Genomic DNA, 19,850 nt, shown 5'->3' on the forward strand with positions numbered 1-19,850 from the left:
CTAAAGGCAGGAGAAGATCAATATTCTAGCTAGAAGATAGGCAGAGAGAGAAAATGCTCCTTTATTCAGCCTTTTGTTCTATTCAAGCCTTCAATGAAATGGATGAGGCTCACTTACATTAGAAAGGGGCCTCTATTTAACTTAGTCTATCCATTCAAATCTTAATCTCATCCAGGAACTCCCTCAAGGATACATCCAGAATCATGTTTAATCAAATATCTAAGCAATACTTTCAGTCAGGTTGACACATAAAATTAACCATCACACATGCCCTTTGGTGATTCTAGCTTCACCTCAAAACATTAATACTTAACAATTCTATCTGGATATAACCCAGACTTCCCCTTCCACATGCATATTGTTTTGTTTAAAATGTTTTGTTTAAAATGCAGCATTTTGTTTAAAATGAGCTTGTGAGACATAAATACGATTTTTTAAGGCTGTACATATAAATCAGCTGACAAGTATATTGCAAAGACATCTATATTCTGAAGTTTGGATATCAAAGTTCAAGAGGTATTTCACCAGGGAAATGGGAAAGTATGCTAATACCGCCCTAAAAATATGTAAGCATATGCACTAGCATACATTCGTAAGAATATTTATGGCAACAAAACACTGTAAACACCTTAAACTCCACTTATAATAGTATGAATGAGTTGTGAAATATGCATACAATGGAACAGTAAGTTACTAAGAAAATTATATAGCCAAATGGTATAGTATGGATGATCTTGCAAACACAATATTGAACAAAAGAAGAAAGATAAAAATAAGTTCAAAAGTATGAATCTACTCATATTAAGTTCAAAGCAGACTAAACCAGACCATTGTTTATAGATGCACACATAGGTTGTAAAAGCATAAAAGAAAAGAAAGGTATGATTATCACAAAGCCAGAATAGTGTATACTTCCAGGATGAGGGATAGAATTATAGTTAGGGATAAGCCATGAACAAAGTGGGTGTTCTTGGATGCTGCCAAAGTTCTATTTTTTGACTTGGGTTATATCAGTATTTCTTTTCTAAGTATTCACTAGACAGTACATATATATTTTATGAACTTTTCCATAAGTATATATATTTCATAATAAGAAAAGAGTAAGGGATGAATGCGAAAAGTCAGGCATTATACAGGATACACAATTGCAGGACACTACTGGCAGCAACCTCGGCCTTCTGCCTCTGACCGCGTGTCAGTACACGTGTAACTGAACTGCAGGAGATAAAATAAGGACAACTAAAATAAGCCAAGGCAAAAAGCATTTGCAAAGGAACTTGCACTTAGAAAATGCCCAAAACAACACTAAATGGAAAAAAACTTCAATATAAATAAAAGGCTTAAAAAACAGTCTATAGGATAAAAGAAAATGATATCTCATGGAGACATAATAGACATTCATAAAATATAAGAATACTGCACTTAATAAATACTGCAAATTGTCAAGACATGAGTATACCAGTGAAATTCAAAATAAGTCATTTTCAATAATTAAAAGAAATCATATCTTACACAGAAAGCAGTAAATAAGTAAATACACAACACAATAAATTATTATATGTGCTTAAACTATAGTATTGACAGAAAAAAACACCACATAAGTAAACACCTAGCCAAAATTTTGAGCCTCTAAAGAAAGTGTACAATCATCTTACGACTGTTTAAAATTCAGTTAAAGTAATGTTTCTCGATGTTTAAAATAAATGTTAAAATAATGTTTCTCTATGCTTTGACCAGGCTCTGGTACATAAGGCAAAAGTTCAGAAGCTTTCTCCTGTGACATTTGATGTCCCATAGAGTGCTGCCCTCTGCCGGGAGAGTTGTGTCACGTCTGGTCCCACTTTTCTGTGCTTCTCAATTTTTGTAAAAATTTCCCACTTTCGTTTTTGTGAATGAAATGTATTTATCTTCCTTCCAAAATGCTTCATTTGAAATTAAAGTCAGTTGTAAATAAGGTAAAGATGGCTATGACATGTTTTCAATTAAACTAAGAACAAATCTATTTTTGCATTTATAAAGAAAATCATAAAATGGAAAAAATATGTATTATTGACTGCATTGCATTATTCAGTATAAGAAGAACTAAAATCTGAAATATTTTAAAGTAATTTTAAAAACAGGTATTTGAAGCAAGGTATATGAGCAATGAAAATCGTCTTAAAATTTTTCTATTTTATAGTGGAGTATATTTAACAATGTTGTGTTAGTTTCATACATACAGCAAAGTGATTCAGTTATACATATACATATATCTATTCTTTTCAAATTCTTTTTCCATTTAGGTTATTACAGAATAGTGAGCAGAGTTCCCTGCACCATACAGTAGGATCTTGTTGGCTATTTTATGTCAATCCCAAATCTATCCCTCCCCCTTCATTTGTCCTCCCTGGCAACCATAAATTCATTCTCTAAGTCTGAGTCTGTTTCTGTTTTGTAAATAAGCTCACTTGTATCACTTTTTTTAGATTCTGCATATAAGTGATATCATATGATATTTGTCTTTGTTTGACTTACTTCACTTAGTATGATAATCTCCAGGTCCATTCCTGTTACTGCATGTGGCATTATTTAAATATTTTTAATAACTAACGGTCCACTGTATATTTGTACCAAATCTTATTTATCCATTCGTCTGTTGCTGGACATTTAAATTGTTTCCATGTCTTGGCTGTTGTAAACAGTGCTGCAGTGCATATTCGGGAGCAAGTATCCTTTCAAACCATGTTTTTCTCCAAATATATGCCCTGGAATGGGATTGCTGGATCATATGACAGCTCTTTTTAGTTTCTTAAGGAAACTCCACACTGTTCTCCGCAGTGGCTGCACCAGCTTACATTCCAACCAACAGTGTAGAAGGATTCCCTTTTTTCCACACCCTTTCCAGGATTTCTTGATTGTAGACTTTTTGATGATGATCATTCTGATAGTGTGAGGTGATAGCTCATGAGCAATGAAAATGGATTTTAAAATTGCATCTTCCTAACTATTTGGTTTAAATTGCTATCATATAATTAAACATAAGAAAGAGTTTTCTTGGGAGGAGCCAAGATGGCGGAGGAGTAGGACGAGGAGACCACTTTCTCTCCTACAAATTCATCGAAAGAATAACTGAACACAGAGCAAACTTCGCGAAACAACTTCTGATCACTAGCTGAGGTCATCAGGCGCCCAGAAAAGCAGCCCATTGTCTTCAAAAGGAGGTAGGACAAAATATAAAAGATAAAAAGTGAGACAAAAGAGCTAAGGACGGAGATCCGTCCCGGGAACTCTTACGCGGCATTGCTTGGGGTAGGGTCCGGGCCTGAGTGCCCTGAGGACAATTGGAGGGAGCTTCTGTGAGTTGCCAACTTGAACTGTGGGAGACCAAAAGAGAGAGAGTAAACTAACCGGCCCGAACACACTGCCGGCCGCTCACAGAACAAAGAGACCGAGAGGGTCCAGAGAGGAGCTCGCAGGCTGCGGACCGGCCCAGCCCCGCCGGAGGCAGGAGGCACGGGGGAAGGGAGGGTCGCAGCGAGACACAGGGCGCAGGCACCTGACCGGCACGGGCGGGGACTGGGGCTGGGGACGCGGAGGGCGGAAGGCGCAGGCACCCGACTGGCGCCAGCGGAAACTGAGACTGGGTCCGCGGAAGGGAGGGGGCGCGCCACACCTGGGGAGAGTGCGCCCACCAAGCCCCTGGCTGCCTGGACCGCTCTGACGGGGAAGGCACAGAGAGCAGGCACAGCTTTTGGTTCCGCGCTTTTGTGGAACACCCGAGGGCTGGAGCCTCGCGCAGCGCGCGGCGCGCTCCATATAGAACAGCCGGGAGCCTGAGCAGCGCAGACGGAGAAAGCAGCGTCAGCCCCTCCCGGCAGCGCCAGCCCGACCCCGCGGTGCAAGCCGGTCCCCATAGCGCCAGCCACTCCCGGCAGCGCCAGCCCCTCCCGGCAGCGCGACGGAACTAACTACCTGAATAAGAGTCCACCTCCGCCCGCCTGTGTCAGGGCGGAAATGAGGCTCTGAAGAGACCGGCAAACAGAAGCCAAATAAACAAAGGGAACCGCTTCAGAAGGGACTGGTGCAACAGATTAAAATCGCTCTAGGAAACATTGACTACACGGGAAGGGGCCTGTAGATATCGAGAGGCGTAAGCTGGAACGAGGAGCTATCTGAAACTGAGCTGAACCCACACCGACCACAACAGCTCCAGAGAAACTCCTAGATATAATTTTACTTTTTTCTCTTTTTTTTTTTTATTTTTTCTTTTTTATTTTTTCTCTTTTATTTTCCTTTAAAATCCCCTATTACTCCCCCATTACTCCTTAACTTTCATTTCCATAGACTTTTACGATTTTTTAATTAGGGGGAAAAAAAATTTTTTTTTTCTTTCTTTCTTTTTTTTCTTTTTCTTTCTTTTTTTACTTTTTTCTTCTTTTTTTTCTTTCCTTTTTCTCTTCTATTTTCTATTTTTCTTTTTCTCTTATTTCTTTTAAAGTCCTCTAGTACTCCTCTACTACTCCTTAATTTTCATTTTCAATACACTATAACCTTACAAAAAAAAAAGAAGAGAAGCCCTATTTTTAAACCGAAGATTATTCTCTCCCAATCTTGACTCTCTGTTTTCTACCTCAGAACACCTCTATTTCCCCCTTTCCCCTTCTCCTCCCAATCCAATTCTGTGAATCTTTGTAGGTGACTGGGCTACGGAGAACACTCTGGGAACAGACAGCTGCGTAGATCTGTCTCTCTCCTCTTGAGTCCCCCTTTTTCTCCTCCTGCTCATCTCTATCTCCCTCCTCCCTCTCCTCTTCTTCATGTAACTCTGTGAACCTCTCTGGGTGTCCCTAACAGGGGAGAATCTTTTAGCCATTAACCTAGAAGTTTTCTTATCAGGGCTGTATAGTTGGAGAAGTCCTGAGACTACAGGAAGAATAAAACTGAAATCCAGAGGCAGGAGACTTAAGCCCAAAACCTGAGAACACCAGAAAACTCCTGACTACATGGAACTTTAAGTAATAAGTGACTGTCCAAAAGCCTTCATACCTACACTGAAACCAACCACCCCCCAAGAGCCAATAAGTTTTAGAGCAAGACATACCATGCAAATTCTCCAGCAACGCAGGAACATAGCCCTGAACATCAACATACAGGCTGCCCAAGGTCACACCTAACACATAGACCCATCTCAAAACTCATTACTGGGCACTCCATTGCTCTCCAAAGAGAAGAAATCAAGTTCCACGCACCAGAACACTGACGCACGCTTCCCTAACCAGGAAATCTTGACAAGCCAATCGTCTAACCCCACCCACTGGGTTAATTCTCCACAACAAAAAGGAACCACAGACCTCCAGAATACAGAAAGCCCACTCCAGATACAGCAATCTAAACAAGATGAAAAGGCAAAGAAATACCCAACAGGTAAAGGAACATGAAAAATGCCCACCAAGTCAAACAAAAGAGGAGGAGATAGGGAATCTACCTGAAAAAGAATTTAGAATAATGATAATAAAAATGATCCAAAATCTTGAAAACAAAATGGAGTTACAGATAAATAGCCTGGAAACAAAGATTGAAAAGATTCAAGAACTGTTTAATAAAGACCTAGAAGAAATAAAAAAGAGTCAATTAAAAATGAATAATGCAATGAATGAGATCAAAAACACTTTGGAGGGAACCAAGAGTAGAATAACGGAGGCAGAAGATAGGATAAGTGAGGTAGAAGATAAAATGGTGGAAATAAATGAAGCAGAGAGGAAAAAAGAAAAAAGACTCAAAAGAAATGAGGACAACCTCAGGGACCTCTGGGACACTGTGAAACGCCCCAACATTCGAATCATAGGAGTTCCAGAAGAAGAAGACAAAAAGAAAGGCCATGAGAAAATACTCGAGGACATAATAGCTGAAAACTTCCCTAAAATGGGGAAGGAAATAGCCACCCAAGTCCAAGAAACCCAGAGAGTCCCAAACAGGGTAAACCCAAGGCGAAACACCCCAAGACACATATTAATCAAATTAACAAAGATCAAACACAAAGAACAAATATTAAAAGCAGCAAGGGAAAAACAACAAATAACACACAAAGGGATTCCCATAAGGATAACAGCTGATCTATCAATAGAAACCCTCCAGGCCAGAAGGGAATGGCAGGACGTACTGAAAGTAATGAAAGAGAATAACCTACAACCTAGATTACTGTATCCAGCAAGGGTCTCATTCAGATATGAAGGAGAATTCAAAAGCTTTACAGATAAGCAAAAGCTGAGAGAATTCAGCACCACCAACCAGCTCTTCTACAAATGCTAAAGGATCTTCTCTAGACAGGAAATGTAGAAAGGTTGTATAAACGTGAACCCAAAACAACAAAGTAAATGGCAATGGGACCACACCTATCAATAATTACCCTAAATGTAAATGGGTTGAATGCCCCAACCAAAAGACAAAGACTGGCTGAATGGATACAAAAACAAGACCCCTATATATGCTGTCTACAAGAGACCCACCTCAAAACAAGAGACACATACAGACTAAAAGTGAAGGGCTGGAAAAAAATATTTCATGCAAACGGAGACCAAAAGAAAGCAGGAGTCGCAATACTCATATCAGATAAAATAGACTTTCAAATAAAGGATGTGAAAAGAGACAAAGAAGGACACTACATAATGATCAAAGGATCAATCAAAGAAGAAGATATAACAATTATAAATATATATGCACCCAACATAGGAGCACCGCAATATGTGCGGCAAACACTAACGAGTATGAAAGAGGAAATTAATAGTAACACAATAATAGTGGGAGACTTTAATACCCCACTCACAACTATGGATAGATCAACTAAACAGAAAATTAACAAGGAAACACAAACCTTAAATGACACAATGGACCAGCTAGACCTAACTGATATCTATAGGACATTTCACCCCAAAACAATCAACTTCACCTTTTTCTCAAGTGCACACGGAACATTCTCCAGAACAGATCACATCCTGGGCCATAAATCTGGTCTTGGAAAATTCAAAAAAATTGAAATCATTCCAGTAATCTTTTCTGACCACAGTGCAGTAAGATTAGATCTCAATTACAGGAAAAAAATTGTTAAAACTTCAAACATATGGAGGCTAAATAACACGCTTCTGAACAACCAACAAATCATAGAAGAAATCAAAAAAGAAATCAAAATATGTATAGAAATGAATGAAAATGAAAACACAACGACCCAAAACCTATGGGACACTGTAAAAGCAGTGCTAAGGGGAAGGTTCATAGCATTACAGGCTTACATCAAGAAACAAGAAAAAACCCAAATAAATAACCTAACTCTACACCTAAAGCAATTAGAGAAGGAAGAAATGAAGAACCCCAGAGTTAGCAGAAGGAAAGAAATCTTAAAAATCAGGGCAGAAATAAATGCAAAAGAAACTAAAGAGACCATAGCAAAAATCAACAAAGCTAAAAGCTGGTTTTTTGAAAAAATAAACAAAATTGACAAACCATTAGCAAGACTCATTAAGAGAGAAAAACCAAATTAACAAAATTAGAAATGAAAATGGAGAGATCACAACAGACAACACTGAAATACAAAGGATCATAAGAGACTACTACCAGCAGCTCTATGCCAATAAAATGGACAACTTGGATGAAATGGACAAATTCTTAGAAAAGTATAACTTTCCAAAACGGAACCAGAAAGAAATAGAAGATCTTAACAGACCCATCACAAGCAAGGAAATCGAAACTGTAATCAAAAATCTGCCAGCAAACAAAAGCCCAGGACCAGATGGCTTCACAGCTGAATTCTACCAAAAATTTAGAGAAGAGCTAACACCTATCTTACTCAAACTCTTCCAGAAAATTGCAGATGAAGGTAAGCTTCCAAACTCATTCTATGAGGCCACCATCACCCTAATTCCAAAACCAGACAAAGATGCCACAAAAAAAGAAAACTACAGGCCAATATCACTGATGAACATAGATGCAAAAATCCTTAACAAAATTCTAGCAAACAGAATCCAACAACATATTAAAAAAATCATACACCATGACCAAGTGGGCTTTATCCCAGGAATGCAAGAATTCTTTAATATTCGCAAATCAATCAATGTAATACACCACATTAACAAATTGAAAGATAAAAACCATATGATTATCTCAATAGATGCAGAGAAAGCCTTTGACAAAATTCAACACTCATTTATGATTAAAACTCTCCAAAAAGCAGGAATAGAAGGAACATACCTCAACATAATAAAAGCTATATATGACAAACCCACAGCAAGCATCACCCTCAATGGTGAAAAATTGAAGGCATTTCCCCTGAAATCAGGAACAAGACAAGGGTGCCCACTCTCACCACTACTATTCAACATAGTGTTGGAAGTTCTGGCCACAGCAATCAGAGCAGAAAAAGAAGTAAAAGGAATCCAGATAGGAAAAGAAGAAGTAAAACTCTCACTGTTTGCAGATGACATGATCCTCTATATAGAAAACCCTAAAGACTCTACCAGAAAATTACTAGAGCTAATCAATGAATATAGTAAAGTTGCAGGATATAAAATTAACACACAGAAATCCCTTGCATTCCTATATACTAACAATGAAAAAACAGAAAGAGAAATTAAGGAAACAATACCATTCACCATTGCAACAAAAAGAATAAAATACTTAGGAGTATATCTACCTAAAGAAACAAAAGACCTATACATAGAAAACTATAAAACGCTGATGAAAGAAATCAAAGAGGACACAAACAGATGGAGAAACATACCGTGTTCATGGATTGGAAGAATCAATATTGTCAAAATGGCTATTCTACCCAAAGCAGTCTATAGATTCAATGCAATCCCTATCAAGCTACCAACGGTATTTTTCACAGAACTAGACCAAAGAATTTCACAATTTGTATGGAAATACAAAAAACCTCGAATAGCCAAAGTAATCTTGAGAAAGAAGAATGGAACTGGAGGAATCAACCTGCCTGACTTCAGACTCTACTACAAAGCCACAGTCATCAAGACAGTATGGTACTGGCACAAAGACAGAAATATAGATCAATGGAACAGAATAGAAAGCCCAGAGATAAATCCACAAACCTATGGACACCTTATCTTTGACAAAGGAGGCAAGGATATACAATGGAAAAAAGACAACCTCTTTAACAAGTGGTGCTGGGAATACTGGTCAACCACTTGTAAAAGAATGAAACTAGAACACTTTCTAACACCATACACAAAAATAAACTCAAAATGGATTAAAGATCTAAATGTAAGACCAGAAACTATAAAACTCCTAGAGGAGAACATAGGCAAAACACTCTCCGACATAAATCACAGCAAGATCCTCTATGACCCACCTCCCAGAATATTGGAAATAAAAGCAAAACTAAACAAATGGGACCTAATGAAACTTAAAAGCTTTTGCACTACAAAGGAAACTATAAGTAAGGTGAAAAGACAGCCCTCAGATTGGGAGAAAATAATAGCAAATGAAGAAACAGACAAAGGATTAATCTCAAAAATATACAAGCAACTCCTGAAGCTCAATTCCAGAAAAATAAATGACCCAATCAAAAAATGGGCCAAAGAACTAAACAGACATTTCTCCAAAGAAGACATACAGATAGCTAACAAACACATGAAAAGATGCTCAACATCACTCATTATTAGAGAAATGCAAATCAAAACCACAATGAGGTACCATTACACGCCAGTCAGGATGGCTGCTATCCAAAAGTCTACAAGCAATAAATGCTGGAGAGGGTGTGGAGAAAAGGGAACCCTCTTACACTGTTGGTGGGAATGCAAACTAGTACAGCCGCTATGGAAAACAGTGTGGAGATTTCTTAAAAAACTGGAAATAGAACTGCCATATGACCCAGCAATCCCACTTCTGGGCATACACACTGAGGAAACCAGATCTGAGAGACACGTGCACCCCAATGTTCATCGCAGCACTGTTTATAATAGCCACGACATGGAAGCAACCTAGATGCCCATCAGCAGATGAATGGATAAGGAAGCTGTGGTACATATACACCATGGAATATTACTCAGCCATTAAAAAGAATTCATTTGAACCAGTCCTAATGAGATGGATGAAGCTGGAGCCCATTATACAGAGTGAAGTAAGCCAGAAAGATAAAGCACATTACAGCATACTAACACATATATATGGAATTTAGAAAGGTGATAACGATAACCCTATATGCAAAACAGAAAAAGAGACACAGAAATACAGAACAGACTTTTGAACTCTGTGGGAGAAGGTGAGGGTGGGATATTTCAAAAGAACAGCATGTATACTATCTATGGTGAAACAGATCACCAGCCCAGGTGGGATGCATGAGACAAGTGCTCGGGCCTGGTGCACTGGGAAGACCCAGAGGAATCGGGTGGAGAGCGAGGTGGGAGGGGGGATCGGGATTGGGAATACATGTAAATCCATGGCTGATTCATATCAATGTATGACAAACCCACTGGAAAAAAAAAATAATAATAAAAAAAAATAATAAGTAAAAAAAAAAAATTAAAAATTAAAAAAAAAAAAAGAAAGAGTTTTCTTATTTCAATGATGCTGTCATCACTCCAAACCAGTTTTGAACTGTTTATATAAAATTTTCTTCAAAAGATGTTTAAAAGAAATGTAAGGAAATCAGCCTAATTATTTTACATTTTTGCTAGTAATACTGCTAAATTTCATCAGCAGCATTACTTAGAAACTTAATTTTTATTTCTATTCTTTAGAGCAGATATGATTTTTGGAACTAAAGATTTTCCACCACCCAGGGTATTTGAAAGAATATGATGAATGATTCTAAGAAATTTTGAAAAAGGAATTCCAAAACATATATATGTTGAAAGGTTAAACAATCATTTATATATAAACTGTCAGATGTCAGCTTCTGCCTAGAATGTAGAAAGTTGCAAGAAAAATGTCCTTTCTACCCTAACAATAGTAACAAGCCAGATAATCCATGAAATCATAGTTTATTATAAGTTCATCAAGAGAGCTAAGGATGGAGAAAAATATCTCATAAATTAAAATCCAGAAAGTCACAAACCTCTCTCTGGAGGGAAGCAACCCAGTAGTTTCTTTCATTCTTGCTGAAGCAGTAGAAAAGGACAAAGCCATCAGAGCAAGAAGAAAGGTAAGAAGATAACTGGGGAAACTTAAGAAGAAAACTGCTCATATTTTAAGAATTTTTTGTAGACTAAGTGTGAGCTTATGATATGATAGTTTAGAATCTTTAGAACACAGAGTACACCCACCTACCAATACTTCACAGCCTTCACAGAGTAGTCATGAAAAATATTGGGGCTAGAGTAGGAATGTTAAAAGAAACTTTTGAGCACTCAGGTTTTGCAGATACGAGGCATCAGGCACCTAACTTTGGTGAAGAGGTGCAGAAATACTGAGAGAGAACTGGCCTACCAAGGACCTTAAGTTCTCGAGGCTGTACACAGAGTAAGAGCAGTGAAAATCCATGACTGAGGGAGGGGCAGAGAAGCTGAAAGGGATTCTTTCTGAGATGTAAGCATAGAAGGTTTCTTGAAGTCTGAAGGCAGCATAGGAAAAACTGAACTGAAATCTTTAGATACATAAGGTCTTTACTGGGTACAAAGCAATGACTGATTTTGGCTGGGAGAGAAGCAAGAGAGCCTAGAGACATCCCTCTGAGATGTAGACAAGCAGGGTCTCAGGAAGGCTGCAAGCAAAGCAGGAGAATGGAAACAAATCCTCCAGGTACTCAGGTCCCTTGTCTGACTAAAATGAAAATTCTGAACCCTTGCACTAAATAATAAATGGGATTAACTCAATTCTTCATATTACTGGCTTGACAGAGGGAATGTGCCCTTCCCTGGGTATAAATATTATTTACTTCAGTTTCTATTGATCTATTGTCAATATCCAAATATAAAAAGATATGTGACATGAAAAAAGGAAAAAACATGTGACTCACACTCAAGAGAACAAACAGTTCATTAAAATCTGATCCAAACATGGTCCAAGTGTTAGAATTACCAGAAGGACTTTAGAGAATAACACTGAAACATATACATTACCATATATAAAATAGATGACCAATGCAAGTTTGATGCATAAAGCGGGGCACACAAAGCCAGTGCTCTGGGACAACCTAGAGGGATAGGATGGGGAGAGGGGTTCAGGATGTGGGGGACACATGTATACCTGTGGCCAATTCATGTTCATGTATGGCAAAAACCATCATAATATTGTAAAGTAATTATCCTCTAATTAAAATTAATTAATTAAAATAGAATAACAATGATAAATATATTAAGGAATTGCATGGAAAAGATGAATAGCATGGTGAACAGATGGGGAATTTGTTCTCTATGTAGATGAAAACTACAAAAAGGAGCCAGATGGTAATCCTAAAAATAAAAAATAAAATATAAGATGAGGAATTATTGTGATGGCCTCATTCACATTCTGAACACATCAAAGAATCTGTGCATTTGAAGACAAGAGAAATTAGTCAAACTCAAATACAAAGTGAAAAAAATTAAAGAGGAAGGAATGAAAACATTCAATAACTGTGAAACAAAATCTAATGGGCTATCATTTATGTAACTGGAGACCCAAAAACAAGAAAAAGGAACAGAGCAGAAGAAATATTGGAAAAGATAACGACCAACAATTTTCCAAAACTGAGAAAAGACATCAACCCACAGACCAAAGAAGTTCAGTGAAACCCAAGAACAGTAAATTAAAAAAAAAAAAATTCAGTTCAGTTCAGTCACTCAGTCACGTCCAACTCTTGATGACCCCATGAATTGCAGCACGCCAGGCCTCCCTGTCCATCACCAACTCCCGGAGTTTACCCAAACTCATGTCCATCGAGTCAGAGATGCTATCCAGCCATCTCACCCTCTGTCGTCCCCTTCTCCTCCTGCCCCCAATCCCTCCCAGCATCAGAGTCTTTTCAAATGAGTCAACCCTTAGCATGAGGTGGCCAAAGTATTGGAGTTTCAGCTTCAGCATCAGTCCTTCCAATGAACACCCAGGACTGATCTCCTTTAGGATGGACTGGTTGGATCTCCTTGCAGTCCAACGGACTCTCAAGAGTCTTCTCCAACACCATAGTTCAAAAGAATCAATTCTTTGGCACTCAGCTTTCTGCACAGTCCAACTCTCACATCTATACATGACCAATGGAAAGACCATAGCCTTGACTAGACGGACCTTTGTTGGCAAAGTAATGTCTCTGCTTTTTAATATGCTGTCTAGGTTGGTCATAACTTTCCTTCCAAGGAGTAAGCATCTTTTAATTTCATGGCTGCAGTCACCATCTGCAGTGATTTTGGAACCCCTCAAAATAAAGTCTGACACTGTTTCCACTGTTTCCCCATCTATTTGCCATGAAGTGATGGGACCAGATGCCATGATCTTAGTTTTCTGAATGTTGAGCTTTAAGCCAACGTTTTCACTCAACTCTTTCACTTTCATCAAGAGGCTTTTTAGTTCCTTTTTACTTTCTGCCATACCACCTAGGCATATCATAGTTGTACTGCTGAAATCAAAAGCATAAAGATAAAATCTTGAAATGAAAAAAGATATTATTACAGACAATGAACAATGATGAGAACGACAGTTGATTTTTTATCAGAAAATACAATGAAAGTTAAGCAATTAAATAGCATCTTTAAAGTACTGACACTTAAAATAATAGTTAATCTATAATTTTGTATCCAGTAAAAATATCCTTTTAATGTGAAGTCAAAATAGAGACATTTGAAAGCAGGCAAAAACTAAGAGGATTCATCAAATCTCTGGCAGATCTGTACTATAAGAAATATTAAATACTCACTAATGCTGGTTTTTTTTTTCAGTCATTCTTATGTTCTTCATTTGTATAGTTTCATTACTATGTCTTCAAGTTCCATAATCATTTCTTCCCCAATGTCTAAAGTGTCTAATTCATCATTAATCCCAATAGTATGTTTTTCATTTGCAGTTTTCATCCCTGGAAGTCTAACTTGAGTTTTTTTTTTTTTAACACTTTCTGTCTTTACTTAACATGTGCAATATTTACTCCAGATTCTTAAACTTAGAAATATAGCAAGTGTTTACTGTTCTTGTTTAATAATTCTATCTTGTGTCCCATCTAGATCAGTTTTGATTATTTTTCTCCTTCTTATGCATCATATACCTTGCTCTGTGTGTACTGATAATTTTGATTGGACGTTACTAATTTGATCTTGTTGGATGCTGTGTATTTTTGAATTCCTTTAAATATTCTTGAGCTTTATTCTGTGACATTATTATTTAGGAACAGTTTGAGCCATTCAGGTCTAGTTTATAAGCACTGTTAGGAGAAACAGCGGAGAAGGCAATGGCACCCCACTCCAGTACTCTTGCCTGGAAAATCCCATGGATGGAGGAGCCTGGTAGGCTGCAGTTCATGCAGTTGCATAGAGTTGGACACGACTGAGCAACTTCACTTTCACTTTTCATTTTCCTGCATTGGAGAAGGAAATGGCAACCCACTCCAGTGTTCTTGCCTGGGGAATCCCAGGGACGGCGGAGCCTGGTGGGCTGCTGTCTATGGGGTCGCACAGAGTCGAACAGGACTGAAGTGACTTAGCAGCAGCAGCAGCAGCAGGAGGAGGAAACAGAGTAACATTTAGTTTAGGAACAATTCTGCTACTGCTGGGGCAAAACACTTCTGAGTACTCTATCCAAATCCCATAAATTATGAAGTTTTCCATTTGGCTGGCACCATCTGTAAATACTGAGTATTACTTCCTCTAATCCTTTCTACATCAAGCAGTTTTCTCACCTTCATGCAGTGACCAGTAGTCAACCGAAGACACACAGAGGACTTTGCAGGTCTCCAGAGAGCTCTCTCCCTGTCTCTGAACAGCTTTTTCCTGTTATATTCTTCCCTATGAGCTCTCAGTTCTTGGTGTACCCAGATTCCCAGCTTCATCTTCTCAGTTTAGGAAGACCACCACACTTTATTTGGACTCTTTCTCCCTTGTGGCTTGGGAAATCTGTGGGTAATAAGCTGGACAATTTAGGTCTCATCTCATCTACTCAATAGTGAATGGAAACACTACCCTTTATTGCCTAATGTTCAACACCTTCAAAAACTTTTTCATATATTTTATTCAGTTTATTGCTATTTATTTAGGAATATAAAATTTGTTTCTCTGAATTTACTAGCTTGATTAGAAATTCTTGTATCATGCTTTTTAAAAACAATTTAAATCTATATAGCCTGCACATTATCACTGAAATGCTGGCTTTTTCCAGATTCACTGAAGTAGGATCCTCTAGGTCCTGTACAATATCAAATTTAGATATAACATAGGGACTTCCCTGGTTGTCCAATTATTGAGAATCCATATTCCAATGTATGCAATAGGGGTTCAATCCCTGGTCTGGGAACTAAGATCACATATGACATAGAACAGCTAAGCCCTTGCACCGCAACTAGAGAAGTCCGTATGATGCAACTACTGAACATGTGCACTCTGTGGCCCATATTCTGCAACAAGAAGCCTGCACCATAACTAGAGAAAGCCCACCTGCCACAACGAAGACCCAGTGCAGAAAAAAAAAAGTATTCCCTGTGAGCACCTTCTGCTCCGCAGAGGGAGTAACATAGGATGTATAAAAACCCTTTTAGTTGTCAAAAACTTTGCAAATTTGCAAACTCTGCTTTATCTAGGTAATGTAGCTTAGTCAATTTACTCTGGAATTTCTCTAGAAGTGAAGAAACATAAACACATACAACTCACACCACACATTTATCCATTTTATCTTGTTGTTCAGTTGCTAAGTTGTGTCCAGCTCTCTGTGATCCCATGAACTGCAGCATATCAGGCTGCCATCCTCCACTATCTCCCAAAGTTGGCTCAAATTCATGTCCACTGAGTCATGAGTGATACCATCCAATTATCTCACCCTCTGTCACCCCCTTCTCCTCTTGCCCTCAATCTTTCCCAGAATCAGGGTCTTTTTCAGTGAGTCAGCTCTTCGCAGCAGGTGCACAAAGTCATGGAGTTTCAGCTTCAGCATCAGCTCTTCCAATGAATATTCATTGTTGACTCCTTTAGGATTGACAGGTATGATCTCCTTGCTGTCCAAAGGACTCTCAAGAGTCTTCTCTAGCACCATAATTTGAAAGCACCAATTCTTTGAGCTCAGTCTCCTTTATGGTCCAACTCTCACATCTATATATGACTACTGGAAAAATCATAGCTTTGACTGTACGGACCTTTGTCAGCAAAGTGATATCTCTGCCTTTTAATACACTGTCTAGGTTTGTCATAGCTTTTCATCTAAGGAGCAAGTGTCTTTTAATTTCATGGCTACAGTCACAAACGGCAGTGATTTTGGAGCTCAAGAAAATAAAATCTGCCACTATTTTCACATTTTACCTATCCATTTGCCATGAAGTGATGGGACCAGATGTCATGATCTTAGTTTTTTGAATGTTGAATTTTAAGCCAGCTTTTTCACTCTCCTATTTTACCTTCATCAAGAGGCTCTTCAGTTCCTCTTTGCTTTCTGCCGTTAGAGTGGTATCATCTGCATATCTGAGGTTGCTGGTATTTCTCCCAGCAATCTTGATTCCAGCTTCAGATTCATACAGCCCAGCATTTTACATGATATATTCTGCATAGAAATGAAATAAGCAGGTGACAACATACAACCTTGACCTACTCCTTTCCCAATTTGGAACCAGTCTGTTGTTCCATGTCCAGCTCTAACTGTTTCTTCTTGACCTTCAAACAGGTTTCTCAGGAGGCAGAAGGTGGTCTGGTATTCCTATCTCTTTAAAAATTTTGCAAAGTTTATTCTGATTGACACAGTCAAAGGCTTTAGTGTAGTCAATGAAGCAGAAGTAGATTTTTTTTTAAATTTTCTTGCTTTTTCTATGATACAGTGTATGTTGGCAATTTAATCTCTGGTTCTTCTGCCTTTTTTCTAAATTCAGCTTGTACATTTGGAAGTACTTAGCTCACGTACTGTTGAAGCCTAACACGAAGGATTTTGATGATTACCTTGCTAGCAGGTGAAATGAGTGCAATTTTACAGTTGTTAGAACATTTTTGGCATTGCCTTTCTTTGAGATTGGAATGAAAACTGACCTTTTCCAGTCCTGTGCCCACTGGTGAGTTTTTCAAATTTGCTGGCATATTAAGTGCAACACTTTAACAGCATCACCTTTTAGGATTCAAAATAGCTCAGCTGGAATTCTATTACCTCCACTAGCTTTGTTCATAGTAAGTCTTCCTAAGGCCCACTTGACTTCACAGTCTAGGATGTCTGTCTAGGTGAGTAACTATACCATTGTGATTATCTGGGTCATTAAGGCTTTTTTGTATAGTTCTTCTGTGTATTCTTGCCACCTTTTCTTAATCTCTTCTACCTCTGTTAGGTTCTCACTATTCTTGTCCTTTATCATGACCTTTGCATGAAATTTTCCCTTGGTATCTCCAGTTTTCTTGAAGAAATAATGATCTGAGATAAGTTTTATAATGTTAGTGTCTGTGCTTTAGCTTTTATCCCAAAATGTAATTTAAGAATTTAATTGAGATTAGCCCCTGATGTCTCTCTTTTGGATGTTTCTCAGATTTCAGACAAACTATTTGTTGCAGTCAATGATTATGAAGTGATTAAAATAAAAATTAACATCCTGTCTTCCTAAGTACACTGAAAAAGACAACATGAGTAGTTTACAAATGCTTCTATTATATGCAATATTGAGAACAGAGCAACAGCTGGTGTTCAAATAACTAAATCCTTTTACTGAAAATTCAGAATAGAGAGATTGGCTAGATGTGGATAATGCATCATAATTATATGATTCAGGTCTTTGCTCAGAGGTTTCTGCTTTAAGGAGAGTGTTTATATGGCCTCAATTACTTAATTTGGAATTCATATATCAGAGAGGAGAGGGAGAGAGAGAGAGGTGGAGAGAGAAGGAGGGAGAGGAAAGGAGAGAAGGTAAGGGAGGGGTGGGGAGAGGGATAGAAAGAGGACATACGAACATGTGTAACACAGGATTCAGGTAGCATAGTAACTTAATCCTGCTTGAACACTACCCTGAGTATATTAACCTATATCACTTCTTTCCCTTTGCTCCTTGTTGTATGCTTTCAATTGATTCAACTAACAACATGATTAAATTATCTTGATTTGGTCTGTGAGCCCTTCTGTTCTATTATGTCTGAGAGAGCCTGATTAGTAGAATATTTGGAGACTATCATGTTTTTGTCCAGTCACTCAGTTATGTCCGACTGAGACTATTATATGTCAAGTTATTTCTAACCATGATGATGATTTTAGTTCAGTTCAGTCACTGTCATGTCTAACTCTCTGCGACCCCATGAACTGAAGCAAGCCAGGCTTCCCTGTTCATCACCGACTCCTGGAGCTTGATCAAACTCATGTCCATCCAGTTGGTGACGCCATCCAACCGTCTCATCCTCTGCCATCCCCTTCTCCTCCTGCCTTCAATCTTTCCCAGCATCAGGGTATTTTCTAGTGAGTTGGCTCTTTGCATCAGGTGGCCAAAGTATTGGAGCTTCAGCTTCAGCATTAGTCCTTTCGATGAATATTCAGGACTGATTTCCTTCAGGATTAACTGGTTTGATCTCCTTGCAATCCAAGGGACTCTCAAGAGTCTTCTCCAACACCACAGTTCAAAAGCATCAATTCCTCGGTGCTCAGCCTTCTTTATGATCCAACTCTCACGTCCATACATGACTACTGGAAAAATCATAGCTTTGACGATATGGACCTTTGTCAGCAAAGTAATGTCTCTGCTTTCTAATATGCTGTCTAGGTTGGTCATAGCTTTTCTTCCAAGGAGCAAGTGTCTTTTAATTTCATGGCTGCAGTCACAATCGGCAGTGATTTTGGAGTCCAAGAAAATACATTCTCACTGTTTGCATTGTTTCCCCATCTATTTGCCATGAAGTGATGGGACCAGATGCCATGATCTTCGTTTTCTGAATGTTGAGTTTTAAGCCAGCTTTTTTACTCTCCTCTTTCACCTTCATCAAGATGCTCTTTTGTTCTTCTTTACTTTCTGCCATAAGTGTGATGTCATCTGCATATCTGAGATTATTGATGTCTCTCCCAGCAATCTTGATTCCAGCTTCGGCTTCATCCAGCCTGGCATTTCACATGATATGCTCTGTATATAAGTTAAATAAGCAGGGTGACAATATACAGCCTTGACGTACTCCTTTCCCAATTTGGAACCAGTCTGTTGTTCCATGTCCAGTTCTGTTGCTTCTTGGCATACATACAAGTTTCTCAGGAGACAGGAAAGGTGGTCTGGTATTCCCATCTCTCTAAGAATTTTCCACACTTTGTTGTGATCCACACAGTCAAAGGCTTTAGCTTAGTCAATAAAACAGAAGTAGATGTTTTTCTGGAACTCTCTTGATTTTTCTATAATCCAATGGATGGTGGCAATTTGATCTCTGGTTCCTCTGCCTTTTCTAAATCCAGCTTGAACATCTGGAGATTCTCGGTTCACATACTGATGAAGCCTAGGTTGGAGAATTTTGAGCATTACTTTGCTAGCATGTGAGATGAGTGCAATTGTGCAATAGTTTGAACATTCTTTGGCATTGCCTTTCTTTGTGATTGAAATGAAAACTGATCTTTTCCAGTCCTATGGCCACTACTGAGTTTTCCAAATATGCTGGCATATTAAGTGCAGCACTTTCACAGCATCATCTTTTAGGAAGACTTACTTTAAAATAAATTTGATAAGATTCAAGTTTAATCCCATAATAAAGTCACTTTATTTCACTTGCCTCCCAATATTTCCAAAGAGAAAAGGAGATAGAATTACAGAGGGCAAGTCTAGATAATGC

This window comes from Cervus elaphus, chromosome 25 (assembly GCF_910594005.1).
Source record: "Cervus elaphus chromosome 25, mCerEla1.1, whole genome shotgun sequence".
Lineage (NCBI taxonomy): Eukaryota > Metazoa > Chordata > Mammalia > Artiodactyla > Cervidae > Cervus > Cervus elaphus.